The sequence below is a fragment of the Macrobrachium rosenbergii genome, chromosome 1, assembly GCF_040412425.1.
Source record: "Macrobrachium rosenbergii isolate ZJJX-2024 chromosome 1, ASM4041242v1, whole genome shotgun sequence".
NCBI lineage: Eukaryota > Metazoa > Arthropoda > Malacostraca > Decapoda > Palaemonidae > Macrobrachium > Macrobrachium rosenbergii.
This window is the reverse complement of record NC_089741.1, coordinates 17,918,557-17,924,936: the sequence shown is the minus strand read 5'-3', so window position 1 is coordinate 17,924,936 and position 6,380 is coordinate 17,918,557. Positions and strand designations below refer to the sequence as shown.

General features: G+C 42.0%; 1 pseudogene; it reads right to left on the bottom strand.

Annotated features, from left to right (window-relative positions):
* Positions 1–3,610: 3,610 nt before the first annotated feature.
* On the bottom strand, positions 3,611–5,842 carry LOC136838746 (piggyBac transposable element-derived protein 4-like; annotated as a pseudogene).
* Between the last annotated feature and the right edge of the window lie 538 nt (positions 5,843–6,380).

The following is a 6,380-nucleotide window of genomic DNA, read 5'->3' as shown; positions in this document are numbered from 1 at the left end:
GAAAAGAAGGTTAGGGCCTATTCTGCTTTAACGGATCATAGACCTCTGTATACTAGACTATATACCACTAGACTATGCAGGATGCTGTGTATGCAACATAGTTACCTTTTACCTTTGTAAACTCGTGTTGCATAATTTTAATAATTGCTTTACATGTCTCTGGGATTATATGCCCCAAGGAACGACTGGTGGCGCCAAAGCGAAGTGTGGCCAGCAACCTCTTGCACAGTGATGTTGGTCGTCTCGTACAAGTGTGCTTTTTATTTCTAAATAAGTGTATGTTAGTTTAACAAGACCACTGAGCTGGTTAATAGCTCTCCTAGGGCTGGCCCGAAGGTTTAGATTTATTTTACGTGGCTAGGAACCAACTGGTTACCCAGCAACGGGACCTACAGCTTATTGTGGAATCCAAACCACATGACGACGAGAAATGAATTTCTATCACCAGAAATAAATTCCTCTAATTCTTCATTGGCCGGTCGGAGAGTCGAACGCCGGGCCAACAGCGTGCTAGCCGAGAACTCTACCCACCCCTCCAATGAAGGACTTGATGAGGGGAGACCATATATAATAATTCCATGTCGGTCTGCTCGTCCATTCTCGGATAATTAAACCAGTCACCAGGGTAAAGTTTCAGTTCATTAAATAAATAAGCTTGAGATCCTTCATTTCTCTTCTCCAACCATATATATATATATATATATATATATATATATATATATATATATATATATATATATATATATATATAATATATATATATTTATATATATATATTGCACCTTCTCCTGTAATTTTCGAACTAATTTATCATAAGGCTCATTTTGCTTTCCTTCTATTTTCAATAAACTCGTCCAAGAACTTATCTGCCGACGTAGGTGCCATGTTACCCTTTCAGCTTCTAGTTGAAACTGAAGTAAATCTTGAGATCACGCCATAGACGTGGAGGCTTCCGGTCACCTGAACTAAAACGGAAGCCACGAACCTAGCAACGGCAGGTTGTGAGCTAGTCGCAGAGGCCGACTGGCTCCGCCCACTTTTGGTCGGAGGAGAACACCTTAGACAGTGAGGTTTATTTCCGGTTCAGACGACCGGATCCGGCGATCGTAACGTCTACGAGGCCCTTTACACTTTAAGGCAGAGCTTCAATGAAAGCCTGGAAAGCACCTACTAGTAGCATAGCTCTTATCAGTTAATACGATAAACAATATCTTTCGGCTAATTGCAGAACATGGGTGGGGCAGGTTCATCCCTTCTTCCAAACCCCATGAAGTTAGACAGACTGCTGTCATAACAACACCCTTGGAAGCCATACAGGTCTGTTCCATACCTTCAGGGTCACTCCTGTTCATCATTTTGTGCATTCTCACCAATATCCAACTGCAAAGCAGTGAGTTAACCTGGGGATTTAGGGCTCATAAGGGAATAGAAGCTTTCAATAAACACGAAAACAGGAAGCCTTGCAATGTAAAGAGAAAGAATAAAGATGACAGAACCCCTGGAAGTTTGAGCTTGCAAACCAGGACAACCTAGCAAGATGATTAAAAGGCTATTATCCCCAGAAGGCCATCCTGTCCTAGGAGGCATTGGAAAGCCTAATGCCCACATAAACTACTATTGCAAAGTTTTCCAGATCAGATTTATAATTATACGACCAGATACGAAAGCATGGGGGTTGGCAACAAGATAAACAAATCAACTCGTCCCCTAAACGACTGATGTACCGTAAGAGTAGAAGGCTATTCTCTCTCCTAAATCTGCCATATATGCCATGAAACCATAGACATGAAATTTCAGAAAGCATTATGAAAGGCAGTGATGAAAAGATACGTAACAAGTAAATGACCTGCGTGAATAACCCATGCAACAGTCACACAAGATCCTAAGAGACCACTGAAGGCAAGACTAGGCCTAACATCAGACAGAAAACTCGGTAAGTGGTTACTCACCAAAGCCACGGTGACCAGGAACAGACACGACAATTCCGAGAGATATTACGTAACTGGCGTTACTAATTCTTAACAACAGCTTGTGCTACTCGAAGAAAGACACAAACTGCATCATAATCACGAAGGTAAGTCCTGACGGCTGACGGAAACAAGCGTAAAAAAAAAAAGTGTAACACGCGGGTATTCACGACTGGCCGACCCGATGTTAATAACACAGTGCTTTTTTTTTTTATCACTTCTTATCCCTTAGTAGCCAGAAGGGCGTAAATAATTCACTCTTAGCCCATGAGACTGGGGAGGTGTGCACACCATGGTAAACAAAGGAATCGACCGGCAAGGACCACTAAGCGCTGGTGGGGTTACGTAAAGGAGACTTCTTGCAAATTTACCGGAGATAAAACAGAAATTCGCTGCTTTGTAGTTGCTTGGAGAGCGTTTGAAGACTTCAAAACGGAGGGAAATTTATAAAATCACGTGTTAGGTTTAGCGATGAAATACCGTGAGCCTAATACTCTTTTTAATGAATAGCATATTCTTTGGAAGCCTGAATTCCAAGTCAATGGCCCCTGTGGGCTTGTTCCGTGTGAGTAGGGTTCATCTTCTGATTCATAATAATAATAATAATAATAATAATAATAATAATAATAATAATAATAATAATAATAATAATAGGCTTATCTTTTGATTCATAATAATAATATAATAATAATAATCGACAATTATTGTCTTCGGTGTCTGAAAGCCGATGAATTTCAGTATTGAGCTTTGACAGAATGCGGTTGGGATTCCACGTTCAACGCAAGGAATCATAAATACAGAAACTGTCCATGGAATTACTGTATAATAACGGTCAACAAAGTCATTTACTACTTAAAATAAACATAACTCTGCCATAGATACAAGTTCGGAGATCGTAAAACACGGTCAGTCGTTTTAATTCCTTTTCAACTCCTTATTAGTTTTCTGAAAAGAAAACTATTGTGGCGGCTTTGTCTGTCCGTCCGCACTTTTCTGTCCGCCTTCAGATCTTAAAAACTACCGAGGCTAGAGGTCTGCAAATTGGTAAGTTGGTCCTCCACCCTCCAGTCATCAAACATACAACATACCGAACTGCAGCCCTCTAGCCTCAGAAGTTTTTATCTTATTTAACCCTAGAACGGTAACCCTCCATTTCCGTAACATGAAAGGTAACCCTGGGTGAATTTCACCCGGTAATTAAATAATTAAAATAAAATACTTATCCTGAAAATCTTGTTATTTGGAACACATACGAATGAAATATAACTCCTTCTCTCTTATTGAGGCTATTATAAATGAAATCCTCCTGTAAATCATATTTTTATTTTTTTTTCAAAAATACAGAAAAAAAATAGACTTTTCTTGGAGTACTTTACTAATTAAATTGACAAAAAAAAAAATGATTTCCGAATTTTGTTTTTGTTGGTGTAGAACTCTCTACTGTCATGGGACTACGTACTGGCTGAATCCCATCTCCCAAGCTCGTATACAATCTGTATGGGAGACAGACAAAAAATGGTAAATTTTTCAGTACATACCAAATTAATTTTTTCTATTCAACACTTGCAGTATGGCAAATTATGCTTCAAATGACTCAAAGTACATCAATTAAACACATACAGTACTATATATACACTCACCTGTTAGATACAGTCACCACAGACTGGATACAGATGCAGAGGACACATCGGCTTGACGACTTGTTGCATCTGTGACGCCAGTATTCCTATCGGACTTGACTGGCACTCACAACAGCGCACAATGCACCGCTGCTGGCTGAGAAAGATGTCCCTGGTGATCCTGCAGCACTGCCTGGTGATGGTACATTGCAGACAGTGGTGATCAACTGCAAGATCGGGCAAAAATAAATCCAGCCGTGGCGTGGCCCATGGGGTGATTAGGGCCTTCCCGAGCTGCAGCATGAATTTCTGGCGTGATATGACTTTTCTGTTGCCCCTCTTTCCATATTCTCCTTGTATAAAATGTAAGAGTTTACATTGGCAGCATTCACCATTCCATAAAAAGTACAGAGTGGCCAACGTCTTGTTTTTATGCGAACAGGAATTCCCGGAACACATCTGGTCAAACGTATCAACGCCTCCTTTTGTTGAATTGTAGAATTCAATGATCTCCGGTTTTCCTTTAGTGCCAATGTTGGGCTGAGTGTGCTGAGATGACAGGAGCAACACTAGTTTCTTTGTTGTCTTGGATGTATCAGACACATATGACACCAGAGTCATTTCCTTTGTGTACAGGAAGGCACTTGATCCACGCTCTCTTGTAGCTTTGTCCGTCATCTCCTTCGGTATCTCCTTCTTGTTGGCGCGCACTGTGCCAACAAGAGTCATGCCACAGTTATTTAGGAGATCTGATACCAGGGAACAGAGGTAAACCAGTTGTCAGTTGTGACGTTCCCCTGTGTGTTCCATGGTAAGGCCTCGTTAGCTCTCGGGTAAACTGATGGCCGAGTGTAAGGCCGCCCTTTTGGTTGAGTCCCCTGCTTCCCCAAGTATGGGATGCCACCAACCAAGTACTTGGACTTGCTATCATTGATGAGAACGAGCTTGATTCCATACTTGGCCGGCTTGTTGGGAATGTACATACGGAAGGGGCAGCGGCCCTGAATCCCAGTAGCTGCTCATCAACAGTGAGGTTTTCATGGGGACATACAGTTTGCCACATCTCTCAATAAAAATGTCCCATATTTCCCTCACAGCAGCAAACTTGTCAACCTCTCGCCGAACCTGTCGCGTTTGGGGTGGGTCACAAATCTTAGACACCGAATAAGGAACCTGAACCGAGCCTCGGACATTGCCACACGGTATAGACCACAACCTGTATCCACGCTCCACATTTCACTGGTGGGGATGTGTTCATCGCACTTCTGGGCACTGATGATAAGTACACCCAGCAATGCTTTGACTTCTAATGGCACAGTGGGAGCAAAAGTGGCTGATCTTCTTTTATAGTTGAGGCAAATGTATCAATGGCCTTGTTAGTCCACGTCACAATCACTTGGATGAGATCATCATTGAAAAATAAACTGAAAGCTTCCTCTGGTGACACTGCATTCCTTGCCGCCCCTGGAGTTGGGCCAGGAGTAAAGGCGCTCACGATGTTCCTTGTGGGGAGTCCTTACGTTACTTGGGGTCTGCGGCCGACAACTCCACCTAAACTTACTAGGGGTGGCAATCGTTGTAGTCTTGAATGTGACGATGGGCGGAATATCACGCTGGCGCCTTCTTCCCTATCAGTGGCAGCAGGAGTAGCTGAGGTAGAAGCGATAGGTGTGGGGACGTCGGTAGGAATTGGGGATAGAGAACGGTCAACAGAGGTAATGCGACGGGGCGTTTGACTGGTGTAGAGGCTACCCTTTTTCCTCTTTTCTTCTTCATGCTCATCATCACGTCATCTTCTTCCTCATCAGAACTCTCATCTCCTGGTTCAGGTAAATATTCTTGGTTTTCATCACTATCATATAACAGGTCACATTCAAGTTCATCAATTTCATCATTATCACTTTCAGAACCACTATCTTCACAAATTTCTGAGAGAGCCCCAGTTGTGTTCATAAGTTCAGACAGTTCTTCATTTGTGTATGCCTTTTTGCTGGTCATGGCTTATTCTTTATAATTCACTCACTTTTATTCACTAAATCTTGCCTGAAAAGAAAAAAAATATTATGCAAGGGTTTACAAAATAATATGTCACATTCAAGTTCATCAATTTCATCATTATCACTTTCACAACCACTTCTATCTGCACAAATTACTGAGAGAGCCCCAGTTGTGTTCATAAGTTCAGACAGTTCTTCATCTGTGTATGCCTTTTTCTTTATAATTCACTAACTTTTATTCACTAAATCTTGCCTGAAAAGAAAAAAAAAATATTAGGCAAGGGTTTACAAAATAATACAATAATAGTAACACTGGGAGAATTCCACCCGTATGTACAAACATACGGGCACAGTAACCCTGGGAGAAATTCTCCCAAATGCGTTCTAGCCAAAAACCAGCCGAGAGCGCGGGACCACACACCCTTCACCAACCAAGTCAGATAAGGCACTGAAGGTACTGAGCCACTGGAGTCCCTCCCCCAACCCCTTGGGGGGGTACTACGTCATTGCCAGATTCAGTTGGGTGAATATCTCCCCAGGTTACCATTCTAGGGTTAAGGTTAAAGTTAGCCAAATCGTGCGCCTGTCAACGCAACAACGCAGGCCACCACGGCCAGCTGAGAGTTTCATGGGCCGCGGCTCATACAGCATTATACCGAGACCACCTCGGCGCATTTTTTACTTGTCTTCTGTGTTCCCCGAGTTCAAAATTATTCCTTACATAAATATGAGAGAACATCCTGTTGTAAAAAGACAAATCATATTTTTTACATCTGTATAGAACCAAGACACAAATT